Consider the following 17,473-nt stretch of genomic DNA (forward strand, 5'->3'; position numbering starts at 1 on the left):
CTCGAAAGGGTGGGATGCAAGGCACTGAGAAAATAAGTAGAGATCATTCAGTGAGCCAACAAGCATTTTTTTAAAAAAAATTATTTATTTATTTTTAGTTTATCTAGCTTACTTATTTATTTTTAGTTTACAGTTCTACAAGCTTTTGAGTTCCAAATTTTCTCCCCCTCCCTCCCCTTCCCCCTCCTCCCCTCCCCAAGATGGCATGTATTCAATATAGGCTCTCTCTCTCTATATATTCACACTAAGCATATTTTCACGTTAGTCATGTTGCAAAGAAGAATTATAACCAATGGAATGAACTATGAGAAAAAAGGAACAAAACAAAACAAAAAGAGCAAATAGTCTGCTTCAATCTGCATTCAGACTCCACAATTCTTTCTCTGGATGTGGATAGCATTTTCCATCACAAGTCTTTTGGAGTTGTTTTAGAACCTTGAATTACTGAGAAGAGCCAAGTCTATCAATGTTAGTCATCATGCAATGTGGCTGTAACTATGTACAGTGTTCTCTTGACTCTGCTCCCCTCACTCAGCATCAATTCATATAAGTCTTTCCAGGTTTTTCCAAAGTCTGCCTGCTCATCATTTCTTACAGCACAACAGTATTCCATTGCATTCATATACCACAACTTGTTCATCTATTCCCCAGTTGATGGGCATTCCCTCAATTTCCAATTCTTGGCCACCACAAAAAGAGCTGCTATAAATATTTTTGTACGTGGGTCCTTTTCCCATTTGTATGATCTCTTTGGGATATAGCCCTAGAAGTGGTACTGCTGGGTCAAAGGATATGCACATTTTTTTGTATTTATCAAGTTTATCAAGTTTAATTCACACATTTTGTAGAAAAACAGTAGAAAACACATCCATGCTGTATGAAAATTCAGATCTGCACAAATTCTATTTACAGGCAAAGGGAAATGGGCACATTATTGGCAGCAGCTGCAACTCCCAGTCTGGGGGGCTTTGCTGACACAGTTCTGGGCACACTTGGCACATCCTTCTGGGCAGCAGGAGCAGCAAGTCTTCCTGCCAGAGGTACGCTGGCATGATTTGTATTTGCAGGAGCCTGAACAGGTACAAGAGGCACCGTTCTCGCAGTTACATTTGGGGTCCATGGTTGGCAGGTAGATGTCAAGGTATGCAGTTCTCACAGGAGAATGAATGGAAGTAAGATGTCAGGTACACATTTTTATAGCCCTTTTGGCATAGTTCCAAATTGCTCTCCAGAATGGTTGGATCAGTTCACAACTCCAACAACAATGCATTAGTGTTCTAATTTTTCCACATCTTCTGTAGCATTTATAATTTTTCTGTTTTGTCATGTTAGCCAATCTGACAGGTGTGATGTGGCATCTGAGTTGTTTTGATTTGCATTTCTCTAATCAAAAGTGATTTAGAGCATTTTTTCATATGATTGTAGATATATTTAATTTCTTCCTCTGGAAACGGCCTGTTCATATCCTTTGACCGTTATCAATTGGGGAATGACTTGTATCCTTATAAATTTGACTCAGTTCTCTACATATTTTAGAAATGAGGCTTTTATCAGAGACACTGGTGATAAAAATCTTTCCCAGTTTTTTGCTTCCCTCCTAATTTTGGTTGCATTGGCTTTGTTTGTACAAAAACTTTTCAATTTAATGTAATCAAAATTATCCATTTTGCATTCCATGATGTTCTAACAAGCATTTTTTAAAGTATTTACTGTGTGCCAAGCATCGTGCTAAGCTCTGGTGATACCAGGAAAGGCAAAAATATGGTCCCCATGTACATTCTAATGAGGGACACTATAAGTAACTAACTATGTATAAATAAGATACATATGCAGTAGATGGAAGGTAATCTAAGGTAATCTAAGTCTAAACTAATTTATCCTAGAAGGTAATTTAAAAGCAGAAAGCATTAGCAGCCAAGATTACCTAGGGGATCAAGCAGAAGGTGAGCTTTAAGCTGAAACTTGAAGGTAAAAAATATAAATGTGTTGTGTAGCAAATAAAGCCTTTTACAGCATGTATAATTACAAGTTACATCTGTTGTCTTGGTATACTTTGGATGAAAAGACAACTAAAATAAATTAGAGAGATATTAAATTTCTAGAAGCAGTTATATTTTATAGGAGATAAAGTACTTGTCTTGACATTGAGAAGAACTTAGTTCGAAAACATCCTCTGACACTTACTACCCAGGGGACAGCGTGGAAGTCATTTACCTTGTGTCTCAAGTAATTTCCTACAAGATATCTTTCAAGTCACAGAAGGACTGAGATCTGTCTCAATGGAGGGAAGTGACACACTGGGAGGGAATTTCCTAACCTTGAGGAAATCACAGGTCCCCAACTATCTTTCCAGACTTCTTCTACATTACTGCCCTTCGCACTCCAAGTCCAGCATTAATGGCCTATATGCCTTTCTTCCCATAAGGCAGCAAGGTAGAGCAGGGGCTAGAGCACTAGACTCATATTGAGGAAGACCTGAGTTCAAATCCAGCCTCAAGCACTTAACAAACTGTGTGACCTGGAGAAGTTACTTAACCTCTGACTGCCTCAGTTTCCCCATCTATAAAATGGGTATAATAATAGCACCTACCTGCTTGGGTTATTGTGAGAATCAAGTGAGATATTAATGAAGTACTTAGCAAAGCTTTAAGCAACATATAAATATTAGTTATCCATATTTCTCATTTCCACACCTTTGCATTGGCTGTCCTTCATGCTTGGAACACTCTTCATCCTACCTTCTACCTCTTAAAGTTCCTAGTCTCCAATACTCAACTCAAGAGCCAGCTTGCACTAATGCCTTGTCTGCTTACACCAGGGGCTAGGCTTTTTCTCTCCAGTATTACCTGTATTTGATTTGTATGTGTAGTATGACTACATAGAAGCAGCTTGGCATGACAGAGAGCAAGCTAACTGTAGAGCGAGGAAGATCTGGTTTCAAGTTCATTCCCTGACAGTGGCTCAGTGGCACTGGACAGGTTACCTGACCAGTCAGTGCTCTGGGAAACTTTTTAAGATTACAAACTGAAGAAAAGGTGCCAACCTGCATTCTTCAAAGCGAGCTCCCAATGCCAGTGAAGTCGCAGGTTCAGTCCCTACTTAGATCATGTGTGTATGTATGCATGCATGTATGCATGCATGTGTATGTACATGTGTATGTATTGCATGCATGCACACACATGCATAGATCTGCATATTGTGTGTATGCATGTTCATGCATATATGCATTACAAGCTCATGAAATGTATTGTGTATGTGTACCTGTATGTGTTGCATACACGTGAATGTACATTACACTATTGTTTATGCATGTATGACACGTGTCTATATGTGTCATATGTATGTGCATTGTATGTGTATGTATGGGTGTTTTAATAAATGCACATGCGTACGTGTATATTTATGTATAGGTACATGTACCTGTATATGTGTATATGCACACATGTTGCTCCCTCACTCAGATGTACGCTTTTTGAGGGGACGGACTTTTCACTTTTGTCTTCATATCCCCAGGCACCTCGCATGGTGCCTGTGTTCAATAAATGCTTGATTGCCCACTGGATTGGTTGACCTTTGTGCGTTGCATTTCTGTTTTGAATTCCTTCGTAATTTAATTGAAGTTAAGCAACAGTGCATTTCTTTATGCCTTTTCCATGGACCCACTAAATGCACTTTATGTAAAGTCTAATAGGAACCAGCTTGAAGATCCCATGCGATTAAAACCATGTTCCCACTCACTGTCTTGTCCTCTTCTGGATGGCAGCAACTGGAGTCCTGCTTTACTGGGGCAGAATTACAGTCAGAACGGACAGTCAGCAACATAAAATAGCCTGCGATGTGTCTCATTCTGTATTCCAGTAAAGGTGGCGGTTGTGCTGGGGAAGACAGAAATAAAACACAACTAATCTCAATATCATGGGATTTATGACCTGAGTGAACCTTGGAGCTCATCTATTCCAGCCAACTCATTTCACAGATGAGGAAACTGAGGCCCAACAAAATTAAATGGCTGGCCTGAGGTCACACAGTTACAGTTGTGAGGGCATCACAACAATAACTCAACTGTATTTTGCACTTTACAGTTTATAAAACACTCTCCTAGTGACAAGCCTTGCAAGTATTCCTCTCATTTTATGAAAGAAAACACTGAGGCTCTTAGAGGGTTATGTGACTTGCCTAAGCTCTCATAGCCCATGAGTACCAGAACCAGGCAGGGCTTATAAGATCAGAGGGACCACTCTTTAGGAGTTTCTTCTGTCTTTGTCTTAAGGAAGGACTTCAGAGACCATTTAGTTCAAACCCTCCTTTTTTATGGACTTTGACAGCTACACTTAAAATAATGTAGGGTTAAGGCAAAGCTGATCCCCAATAGAGTCAATAGTTCTATTACAGAGGTTCCAGCTTCCTGAATTTACTTGTGCACATCTTCATCACAAGTGCCTTTTCCTGAAAAGGTGAAAATTACAAATGGGCTTGTAGGAGATAATGAAATACTTTATTATACCTTATATGCCTTATAAATACCTTATCATGCCTATATAATACCTTTGTTATACGAAGGAAAATATTTTCTCTTAAAAATGGGGGAAAAATAAGAGGACAGAAGTGACTACTGGGTCAATGTGGAAAAGCAATGTTGTTGTAATGGAAAAACAATACCATTGCTATTATTTTGTATCACATCGATGGGACCAAGGAGGTTTTTTCCAAAAGATGGACCAAACCTTTTGAATTTTTACACCAGACCTTTCCTTACATTATTCTGAGACACAGACAATCCATATTCCAACTTTTGTCCTGGAGAGCAGAAACAGCCTCTGAAATGTCATTAAAAGGAATGAATTTAATTATTATTGTATCTTCACAAAAAGAACTCTAACCCAGTAGACAGCCTGACAGCTTCATTCTCATGAACATTCTCTCCATGAAGAAAATCAAGAGGACATTGACACAACCAATGCATAGAAGAAGAAACCTATTGATTCTGGGAACATTTGACAAGAAAGCCACCAATCTCTGGTGTCCAGGTTCATCTGTCATGGATCCAACATTAGGAGGTTCTGTAATGTTATTATAAATTATCCCTCCAGTGATGACAAAGTAAGACACCACCACTTGGGAGTGTGCTACCATAGTCAATTGCATGTAAGCCCTAGGTGGCTTCTTCGGTTTCAGGTGGGGACACTCAAGGACCATGAAAAGCATCTAGTACAACTTCTCCATGTTGGCAGTGACATCTGGTGGCCCAGAGTCCCTCACTCTGCAGCACTGGCCCTAGCCTTGTCCTAGTTCAATGTTCTTTACATTGGGCCAAACCTATTATGATACAAGTAGCCATGGTGTCCATGTTCTGCTTTCTGGTTACATTGAGCCCTTGGAGAGGTGCCCTACCCAGGCTGACTCTCCCAGACGACACCTGCTCTGGACCAAGCAAACTTTCCCTCTTGTGCAGTAGCCTATTTCCTCTCTCTGCTCAGCTACTGTTTTCCAGACTAATCTGATAAAGATATTTAGTGCTAATCTTTACTGGGCACTAATGGCTTTATGGCTCATCTCTCTCAGATAATGTATTTGGAAATTTAATGAGGGCCTCTGGAGAAATTGCCTTTACTACAAAGAATAACACAAATAGTGGGAATTTCAGACACTGAGCCGTCTGTTAAGGGAAATATTTTAGGGCAGGCAGGCCTTTGGGCATCCTTCAGATTAATCAATCAACCATTGAGGGGATATTAGCTAAAATCCCACTCCATAGGTGGCCAACCACTCATCTTTCTAATAGGGCCAGATCTGATCAGCTATTCAGTGGGGATTGAGGGAAATCTTTAGTTCATGCAGATGATAGTCAATCTAATTCATTCCAAAAGCATTTATTAAGAACCTACTATGTTCTAGGTGCTTGGAGTGAAGGGAAAGGCTTATTAAGATGTGAAGGAGGGAGGAACAGTCAAAACATTAGATGACACAGTTAGGAAGCACAAATGCCCCAAAAGACAAGAATGGTAAGCCCAGACCAACGAGGTAAATTTATTAGGATAAATGTAAAATTTTACATTTAGGCTTTAAAAAACGAATTACTTAAATATACGATGGAGAAAATTTATCTAGAGAACAGTTTATATGAAAATAGATTAAAGATTTTAGACACAGCTATAAGTAACAATTCTGACAGAGCAATCTAGTTGAGGTGGGGATAGATCTTAAGATACTATTCATGTAGAATGAGGCAGAAATCTTGGTGCATTTCCCCCAGGACGCCACAAGTCCACATCTAAGGAAGCTACCATGAAGGGGGAGGAGCAAGACCAGTACACTGCAAAAAAAAAAAAAAACCTATCCTAGAGTGCAGCCTCAGCAAGAAAGGATGTAGATCACCTGCTAGCTCCCAATGTGAACTAAATAGTCTTGCTGGCTTGATGCTAAGCTTAGTTGTTTACTACAGAAAGAATACAACACTTTCAGTACTCTTTAAATTTTGGTATCCTGAAGCAAAACCCTCATATCCTAACTAGGTTCAATTCTGAATTTAGTTCACTGTAAGCTCAAGATGACATTGACAGTGTGGGTGACATGCTGACAGAAAAGATAATTCTATTTTAGACTTCATTACTACAAATCTACTATCCATAACATGACAAATGTTAAAAGCCTGACTGACTCTTTGGATATCAACAATAATAGTAATAACATTTATATAGCTCTACAAGGTTTACTAAGCACTTCACTTACATTATCCCATCTGATCCTCATAATAACTCTGAGGCAGAAGCTATGATTTTCCACCTTTTCCAATGATGAAACTAAAGCTGAGAGGGATCTCAGTCACACAGCTAGTAAATGTCTAAGTTAGGATTTGAATTCAGATCAATTTCATAAATATCAGAATTATTGATTCATATCACTTTCCAGGTATTTCGAGAGGTGGTCATGTCAGTTAGTATAAAAATATATAAAAAGAGAAGTTGCAGGCAGAGCGGTTCAATTTGAGTCACACATTTCTCTGAGTCACAGAACAGACTCCTTCTGATTCTTTTTGGCTTTTGGGTACAAATATTCCCCAAGAGGTATCTATCCTCACTATCATCTCATAGCTCTCCTCCCTTTTTGTGGTTAAACTCCTTGAAAAGGTTATCAACAATTGATGCCTCCACTACCTTTCCTCTCACTCCCTTCTAAACCTGCAGCAGTTTGGCTTCTAATATCATCATTTAACCAAATTTAACCAAATTAACCTCTAATTTTACCGATGACCCTTTAGATGGCAAATCTAATGACCTTTCTTCAATCTTCATCCTTCTCAACCACTAGGCAGCTTTTCACAATGTTGTTCAACCTCTTCTCCTTGATACCCTCTTCTCTCTAGGTTTCTGGTCCATCTCCTACCTAACTACTGCTTCTCAATCTTCTTTGCTAGATCTTCATTCAGATCATGATGATTGACACTAAGAGTCACCTAGGGCTCAGTCCTGAGCATTTTACTCTTCTTCTTTTATGCTATTTCACTTGGTGATCTTAATGGTTCCCACAGATTCATTTCTATGCTGATAATTCCTTCAGACCTACTTTTCTTAACCCCTCTCCTTTCTTAACCTCCAGACTCCTTTCTCCAACTGCCAATTGGACAACTCACTCCACATGTCCCACAGACATCTTAAATTCAATATATCCAAAATTAAATCTATTATTTCTCCCCCTTTCTCAACTTCCCTGTTATTATTGAGGATTCTATCATTCTTCTAGTCTCCTGGGAGGCTCACAATGAAGGTATCATCCTCTAGTCCTTACTCCCCCATCCCCATATCCAATCTGCTACCAAGACCTATTGTGTTTACTTTTGTAACATCTTTTCTATATCCCCCCTTCTCTTTTCTGACACCACTACTACCATGTTGGTGTGGGCCCTCATCATCTCATGCCAAACTATTGCCATAGACTGATGGTCTGACCTTCTCCCATAAGTCTCTCCTCATTGCTTTCAATTGTCAAACTAATCTTCCTAAAGTACAGCTCTGACCACATTAACTCCCACCCCATTCAATGAAATTTAAAAACTCCCCATCACCTCTAGGATCAAATATGAAATCCTCTGCTATTTAAAGCCTTCATACCCTGTCATGCTTCCCATTCCCCCTTTCCTATCTTCTTACATTTTGCATCCTTCCACATACACAGAGATCCATTGACACTGGCCTCTTTGCTGTTCCTTATACAAGAATCTAGTCATTTTCATTGGCTGTCCCTCCATGCCTGGACTTCTCTCCTTCCTCATATCCACTTCCTGGCTTCTCTGGCCTTCAAATCCCAGGTAAAAATCCTCTTTAAAGCTAGTCCTTTCCTCTGTTGAATTTTTATTTTCTATGTATCATGTACATAGCTTATTTGTCTAGTTATTTCCATGTTGTCTCCAACGTTAGATTGTGAACTCTTTGAGTGCAGAGATCATATTTCTTCTTTTTTTTGTATCCCTAGTGCTTAGCACAGCAGTCATTTAATCAATGTTATTGGCTAACTGACAGAACACGTTTTGTTTTCCAGTCGTGTCTGACTCTTCATGACCCCATTTGGGGGTTTTCTTCCAAATGATACTGGAGTGGTTTGCCATTTCTTTCTCCAGGTCATTTTACAGATAAGGAAACTGAGGCAAAGAGGGTTAAGTGATTTGCCCAGGGTCACATAGCTAGAAAGTGTTTGAGGCCTGATTTGAACTCAGAGAGATGAGTTTTTTTTTTTTAACTCCAGGCCTGACACTCTATCCAGTGTACCATCTAGCTGCCTCTGACAGATAGATCATAGTTCTGGTTTGCCCATTTTTTCCTCTCTTCTTTTCATCTTTAATGCCTGGGATCTTAGAGAGGCTAGGCTGTGGGTACTCATATCAGTCTCATCCAGTGAGATCCAGAAAAGGTATCAACTTAAAAATCCATCTACAAATTCATTGCTGTAAAATAAATGCATGAATTAATTTTTAGGCTTTTGTATTAAAAAGTAAAATTTTTCCACCCAGCAAAGCTATTTGGCTAGGTTTGTAGTTCTGGCCAGTCCTAGCTCAAGCCAGTCTAATGATTCAGGCTCAGGATTGGAACAAAGTAAAATACTCATGGAAAATACAATTCAGTAAAAATAAATTTCCATACAATAGAGATTAAAATGGATATAATTAATAATTAAAATGGACAGTGCTCTCCTCCACCACTAAATTCACTAAGGCAGCAGCTGTGGGTCAGAGAGAAGTCCTACAGGCCAGTAGGAATTCCATTAAACCTCGGGAGCAGCAGCTCCCCATTAGGCTGGGCTTTTTATGCCTCAGGCAATAAGGAAGCAATACCCTAGTCTCCGAGACCAACCAAATCCCAAGAATAGACTCTTTCCTCTCTTGTAGGGAAACCAACCAAGTCTACTTAAAACAGATGCCTCTCTGTCTGAGTTGTATTTAAGTTTCATGTATATGTTAGATACATACCTTAAAAAGGATTTGTTTATTTATCTGCACAAAGCACACCAATATGAAGCAGTGGTTTGCAGTTCTTTTAAAGCAATGTATTGTTTACATCACCTTCATTTCTAAATATATCCTTCCCCTTTTCCCTTCGAAGAGCCATCCCTTGTAACAAAGAATAAAAAAAGAGACAGAAAAAGGCAGTTCAGTAAAACTAGCAGATCAGTTGAATCTGACAGTATACCAATTTTTCACACCCTTAATCTCCCATCTCTGTAAAGAAGGGAAGGAAAAGTAATATTCACAATGAATATAATAATGTAAATGGAAAGAACAGCTCCAAAAAAAAGGTAAGTATTGCAAATTATAAATATAAAAATTATTTGGCCTCCCAAAAGAGAGATATCACTACCTGACTCCTTTGCAGAGATGGGAGGTCTGTGGGTGTAGAATACTCCATATATATTTCAAATTTTCTTTAATGAATTGATGGGTTTTGCTGATTTTTCTTTCTCTTCTCTTTGTTATTTTGTTATTCTTTTTTGTTATTTGCTATTTGAGATGGTTCTCTAGGAAGGCGGAAGGGAAGGGACACTGGGAGAAAATGGATGATGCTGAAACAAAAGATAGCAATAAAATTGTATTTTAAAAAAGGAAGGCACATTTCCTCCTCCCTTCTTCGACATCTCTTTTTTTTTAATGAAGAATCTAATGGTAAACATAAAGATTTACTTTAAAAATTCTTGTTTTATTGATGTCAAACTGGGACTGAGAACACGAATAGGGTGCCTTTAAAAAATAGCATTTACTAAGTTGTTTTCCTAGAGTGAGTGAACTGCAGGCTATTCTCTATGGCCAGCTCTAGTCATGGATTAACTTACAAATGAAGTCATATTCTGCCAACTCTAGGCCTCTTGGTGAGCTTCTGTGACTACAAAGTGGAAAGAAATCACAGTTGTACTCTTAAGGATTTTATAGTTTAGCTTGAAGAAGGAAGGATGACATGTTAGTTGGAACTAGTGAATATTAAAGTACCTCAGTAATTAATTCATAGTTTTCTGACTTCCTTCATTGTAAACTCATCTGTCAAAAAAAGAGTTGGAATAAGACGACCTTCTAGCTTTGAATCTGTAATCCTCTGAACCTCTGACCTTTCATTCTCAGGACAATCTTGATCCCTTTTCAATGTTTTTCTTCTTAGACTCTTTGGAGGCTCTCTTATCCAATGGGAAAGGAACTACTTTCTTTCCTTATATCTCCTCAGGGATGATGAACTCCTCCCAGAAGCTGATCGTTGACATTACAGCCTGTAGCAACATATGGGGAGGCTATCATGATCGGCTCATCTGTAAAGTAAGGAGATGAGTTAAGGATAGTCTAATCCCCGAGTTCTGTGGCCCTTTCCCAGTGCAGCAACTTGGATTTCAGATAAAACCTCATATTCATTATAAAATGGTAGGTTAACTACCTGATGAGAGAGAACTTTTGAAGCCTCCTTATTTTATTAAAGAAAATGTCTCATTCTGAACCTCAACTCCAAAAAAAGCATCAGCATACACACAATATAAAACAAAAAGAGGATTCTATAAGAAAGTGAAAATCTCCAGTTCATACTGCTTATTTAAAATAAAAGGTATATCATAAAATTTTCCTGTTAGCTTCAAAACCGTCCTGCTTTTTTGTTCCTTTTGAAGTTCTTGCTATTCTCTTCTGTGCATTTTTTAAAAATGTTACAGTAGTCCTCTTTTTTTTGCATCACTCTTTATAAAAACTCCCTCATCAGCACCATCATTCCTCTAACCTCATTAGTCAAGAGAAAGCCCTTTAAACAAATAAGTATAGTCAGACAAAATGAATCTTCACAGTGGCCGTGTCTAAAATACTCACACATGTGTGTGTATGTATATATATGTATGTATATACACATATGTACATATATACATACTATATATATATGCGTGCGTGCGTGCATGCGTGTGTGTGTATGTGTGTGTGCCTTTTTTCATTACCTCTTTGTTAGGAGGTAACACACTTCATTTTAGAGGTTGATCAGAGCTCTTCAGTCTTCAAAAACTGTTTTTTTTATAATTGTAACCTTAATTCACTATGTCAGGTTTATTTATAAGGCAATTTAAAAATGACCCAAGTTTATAATTATTTTGCCATTGGAAGTATGGTTATAAAATTGCTGTTCAGTCATATCCAACTCTTCATGACCCCATTTGGGTTTTTCTTGGCAAAGATACTTGAGTAGTTTGCCATTTCCTTCTCCTACTCATTTTGCAGATGAAGAAACTGAGGCAAATAGGGTTAAGTGACTTGCTCAGGGTCACATAGCTAGTAAGTTTCTGAGGCCAGATTTGAACTCAGAAGGTGAGTGCCCTGGCACTCTATCTGCTGTGCCACCTAGCTGCCTGGTTATGAAATAGCTCATGATTATGCCCCTAGTTAGAAAATAATTTTCTAACAATGAGCTAGAGAGTTGAAATCCCAGTACTACTCTAGGAAAGCTCACTCTTCAGTGTCTCTCAAGGTTATATCATACCCTCGAGCCATGAACAAATGTACAATTAGGAAAAGTAAGGACAATGTGTTTATGACAAATTAGATTATGTATGTCAAATTAGACCTGAATAAAAAATGGACATAATCAGTAATGGTTTCCAACTGCACCTAGATAAAGTAAGGCAAGAGATGGGGGTAAAGACCATTAATTCTTTGTGTCTGTTTTGTTTTAGCACTCTATCTGAGTACCTGAGTGTCAGATATACATATATATGTATATATACATACATATACACACATACATGTGTCTAATATATTATATTTAATTTGTTTAATATTTATATAATTTATCTAATATATTAATTTATTTATAAAATTTATTATGTATGTTACACACACACACACACATGCACACACACACATCCCAGTCATATACCTCTGCACTTGTCTGTTTAGAAGGTGCCTCTCATGGTCTTTTCTAGAAGCTTGCATTTGAAGAAGGTGACTATAGGTACTGTTACCACTAGTCACCAAGGTTGCTCTGCTGTTCTATGTGTCTTGGGGGGAAGGGAAGACTCTTTTAGCTCCCACTTGTCTCTTCTCTCTACTCTTCCTCTCTTGAGAGCCTTAAAATTACTACTATACAGGGAGATAAACACTATCATCCTGTTCTTATATTGGGTTAGCTTCCTTTTGTCCCAATCTGGGAAGAAATACAACTCACAGAGTCTTTGCAAGCAGCCTAAGCCTTGCAGAAGCACTGTTACCCAATCTTGTTGTCCTTATGTCAGTTCATATTACCTAGGATTCTCTGAAATTGTCTGATTCATCATTACCTGTGACATAAAAATATTCCAACACATTCATATATCACAATTTGTTCGGTCATTCTTTAATGGTCTAAGAGACAATCTAAGGCAATCCTTAATTCTAATCTATTCCCCCTGCAACCACAATCACCTTTTCAGGATTAGGAAGTTTGTTTGGCTTGTGAATATTCCCTCTCCAATATCAGCTTTTACCACTTCACCCCAATCCAAACCTGTTTCCCTGTTAAGTCTGATGTATTTCTGTGCCAAAATCTGCGTGTGTGTGTGTGTGTGTGTGTGTGTGTGTGCATTCAGTACTCCTTTGTTGATTTTAGATGAGCGAGACTCATCTGATACATACTCCATCCACCCCTTTCTTCATGTTTGTGTATCTTCTTATGTTCTCCGATTATGAGAAATGTCAAATTCCATTTCCATCTTATTTTTATACTAGAATATTCATCCTTTAACCCACCCTTCTATTTACCCCCTTAAAATCTCAGAGCATATCCAAGCCATCCCCATTTGCTCCTCTGCAATTAGTGTTAGCACCATATCATCATACAGCTCCTTCAAATTGCTCAAAGAAATCTGCCTTTCTAAATTTCTCTGAACTCTTGTGTTTGTATTTCAAAGTTCCTACTCTGCTCTTTTTTTAAATCAGAAATCCTTATAAGTCCTCTATTCCATCAAAGATCCATCCCCCTCCCCCAGTAGGATTATAGTCAGGTTTGCTGGGTAAGTTATTTTTGATTGTAAGTCTTTAACTTTTACCTTCTAGAATATTGTATCCCAAGATCTCTGGTTCTTTGTAGAAGTTGCCAAGGCTTATGTGATCCTAACTATGGTTTCTTAGTATGTGAACTGCTTTTTTCTGGATGCTTCTAGAATTTTTTCTTTGACATGTTAGCTCTGGATTTTGGCTATGACATTCCAGGGACTTTTCCTTTCAGAGTTCCATTTAGAAGGTATTTGGTGGATTATGTCTATCTAGACTTTCCCCTCTGGTTTTAATAGACCTGGGTAGTTATCATATATGATTTCTTGAAATATAATGTCAAGCTAGTTTCTAAAAAATTATAATTTTCAGGTAATCCAGTTATTTTATTCTTAAATTCTCTTTCCTCAAGGAGTTTTCCAGGCTTACCATTTTTGATATCAGATATCATACTGGTTTAAGATTTGGAAAGGAGTGCAACAAGGCTGTATATTGTCACCTTATTTATTTAACTATGCCAGGCTGGATGAATCAAAAGCTAGAATTAAGGTTGCTGGGAGAAACATCAACAATATCAGATATGCAGAGGATATCACTCTGATGGCCAAAAGAGAAGAAGCCTCTTGAGGGTGAAATAGGAGAATGTAAAAGCTGACTTGAAGCTTAATATTAAAAAAAAAAAGATCATGGCAACTGGTTCCATACTACCTGAAAAATAGAGGGAGAAGAAAGGGAAACGGTGTCAGGTTTTATATTCTCGGCCTCAAAGATCACTGAAGATGGTGACACTTGCCCTTTGGAAGGAAAACTGGCAAATCTGGACAGTGTACTAAAAAGCAGAGAAATCCACTTGTCAACAAAGGTCCATGTAGTCAAAGTTATAGTCTTTTCCAGAAGTAATGTATGTCTATGAGAGTTGGACTATAAAGAGAGCTGAGCACTATACAATCAATACTTTTGAATTGTGGTGCTGAAGAAGACTTTTGGTAGTCCCTTTGACAGCAAGGAGATAAAATGAATCAATGCTTAAAGAAATTTATTTAGAATATTCCTTGGAAAGACAGATACTGAAGCTGAAGGTTAAGTATTTTGTTCGCATAAAGAAAAGACAGGACTCACTGGAAAAGACCCTGATGTTAAGAAAGATTGAAGGCAAAAGCAGAAGAGGGCTATAGAGGGTGAGACGGATAGACAGTGTCATGGAAGCAATGAACATGAGCTTGAACAGACTTTAGGAGATAGTGGAGGACAGAAAGGCCTGCCATGCTATGGTACGTGGGATCACAAAGAATTGGACATGACTGAAGGACTAAACAATAACAACGACAATCTTATATTTTGTGGTTTTTTCCCCAATACTTTGATTTTGTCCTAGTATGCTTTTTGGTCTAATAGGGTTATTGATTTGTTTGGTTTATTTTAATTTTCAGGGATTCTGCTACATGGACAAGGTATACTTCTTTCTTTTCTAAGCTACCATACTAATTTAAATCTTTTCCTCAAGAACACCCCCTCCCCCATTTTTATCTCTTACTTTAATATCTTCTAATATTCATGTACTTTCCTGGAAAGTATTTTTTTTCCTTTGAATCTCTGCTTTCTTTTTTATGGATTTAGATTTGTGTTTTTTTAATACTTGGATTTTTTTGATATACTTGTTTCCGTGGTTTTAGTTTCAGTGTTAAGGCTAGCCTCTGCCCCTTCAAATTTTGTTTGATGTTGTCATGGGTCTCTTGGATTCTTGAGGCGACCTCTACCTCCATTAGCCCCATTCCACTGGATCTTTGAATTTTAGAGTCTTGGACCTTCAGGGCCCTCTCTAGTATCTTAGGACAAAATATTAGGATCTCAGAGCTCCTGGGCCTGGACTGTCACAGTGTGAGCATGTAATGGCAAGCAAAGTGCGACTTTTTGTTGTCTTTTGTTTTGAAGTGCATCTCAGCACTAAGGCAATTAAGTGCCTTTGAGTCTTGCCTTTGTTTCAATCAAGAGTCTTTGAATTGGGAGTCTTTGATGACCTGCTTAAGTCACAGGAAGGCTTAGGTCACGCATCTTTGAGTCACATGGTTGTGATATCCTCTGACCCTGAAGAAGTGTATATATACTCTGAGGTTAGCATTTTGCTTGGGGGCTCACTCATTGGAAGAGTGTTCTTGTGATTTCAACAGACAAGACTCTGGGTAGTTGTTAAGGAGCCCCCCCCCAGCTTTGAAAACCCAGATGTTGGTGCTTCTCTCTCTGGTAACTGCATATGTACGTATTGCTATGGACAGACAGAACCTCCATCTGCTGATTTGTGTTATTTGCTCTGTTTATATAATCTCTGCTTATAATTTCTGTTTGTATTTTCTCTGAAGTTCAGGGTGCTGACTTCTCCCCCTGAACTAATTGAGTGCTATATGTATGTTTAATTAAAATGAGATTGTAAACCCCTTAAAGTTGCTTTCCTTAGAAAAGCAGATCAAAGAATCTGTGCTAGCAGCCTTCCTGTGTGCTAGTGTTGTTGGTCTTACACCTCCACAGCAGCTGCTGGCAACATTGTTGTTACAGATCAGCACCTCACTTTCTGATGCTTCTTCTTGCCTCTCAAGCCTTCCACATCTCCACTCTGGGACTTTCTGATCACTCTTGGGGTTTCTCTGGTGAGCTCTTCTCTCTTGCTACCACTAGAAAGAACCTTGTATCGTAGGCAGCTCAACAGATAAAGCACTGCACCTAGAATCAGGAAGACGAGTTCAAATATGGCTTCAGACATTTTATAGCTATATATTAACTCTGGCCTAGTCACTTCATCTGCCCTAATTTCCTCAACTTTAAAATAGGGATAATAATAGGATTTAATGAGATCTGTTTGTAAAGTGCTTAGCATAGTGTCTGGCAAATAATAGATGCTTAATAGATACTTGTTCCCTTTCCCCTCATCTCTATAGATATTTCTGGCATTCTCTGGTCTACCTAGAAGGCTGCTATCTCCTGGCATTGACTTTGTTTGGGGTCAGGGAAGGAGAGAGGCAGTTAGCATTTTGTGCAATTCCTTGGGTGGAAGAATTCACCTACTGTGGTTTCTTGTTGAATATCTTGATCATTATTTGGTGAAGTTCAGGCAGGGTTTTGCTTGAGGAGATATGTGGAGTTGGGAGATCTGCCCTGGTTTAGGTGACCTTTTGATATTGATTAATGTTGGGTGGCACTTTGTTGGGTGGTAATGAAATAATATGGATAAGAATCACTCAGGATGAGAAACCATAAGGGGTATATGATTTTCAATAATGAAAAGAGTAAGGATATTGAATAAATCACAAATTCATCATAGTATCTAATTTTGTATATACCTAGCACCATGTCTAGCATATAGTAGGTGCTTAATAAATGCTGGTTGGTTGATTGATAGTCAGTTAGATTTAACATTTATTATTCAATGCTTTCATATATCAAATTATGTATGTGATGTTTTGGGGGCAGGAAGAGGAGGGAGAAAGACCTATTGAAGAATTCTATGTTCAGTTACCCTAGAGCCAGAGTTTTGTATAACTGACTCCAAAGGGAAAGTTGAGATGTAATTTATAGCCTTAGGAACTAATGAGTTCCCTAGTATATATTTTATTATTTTCCCCAACAAAACTAGCTTCTAGTTTTATTTATTCAAATTTTTAAAATGTAATTGATCTCTCTTTTGATTTTCAGGATTTCTAATTTGATGAGGATTTTAGACATGTCTAACTATTCGGAAGTTCTATTCATCTCCTTAACTTCCTTCTTGCTTATTTATGGCTAGATTTATCTAGGTCTTAAATGGGTAAATTAAATTCCCAACTTAATAGTTTTACTGTATAATAAAATAGTAATAGTTTTACTGTCCATTTCCTCCTGTAACTCATTTAACTTTTTAGCTTTCCCTTCAATAATTTGCATGTCATGACATTTGCTGCTATGTTCCACATTAAGTTCTTTTTGCTTTTGCTTTGTCTCAGATCATAATTATTACCCCAGGTGTGTTTATTTCAG

The 17,473-nt window shown here is 38.0% G+C and overlaps 1 pseudogene; it reads right to left on the minus strand.

Moving 5' to 3' along the window:
* Positions 1 to 4,875: 4,875 nt before the first annotated feature.
* Positions 4,876 to 5,223, minus strand: LOC118848607 (annotated as a pseudogene).
* Positions 5,224 to 17,473: the final 12,250 nt, after the last annotated feature.

This window comes from Trichosurus vulpecula, chromosome 4 (genome assembly GCF_011100635.1).
Source record: "Trichosurus vulpecula isolate mTriVul1 chromosome 4, mTriVul1.pri, whole genome shotgun sequence".
In the NCBI taxonomy this organism is placed as follows: Eukaryota; Metazoa; Chordata; class Mammalia; order Diprotodontia; family Phalangeridae; genus Trichosurus; species Trichosurus vulpecula.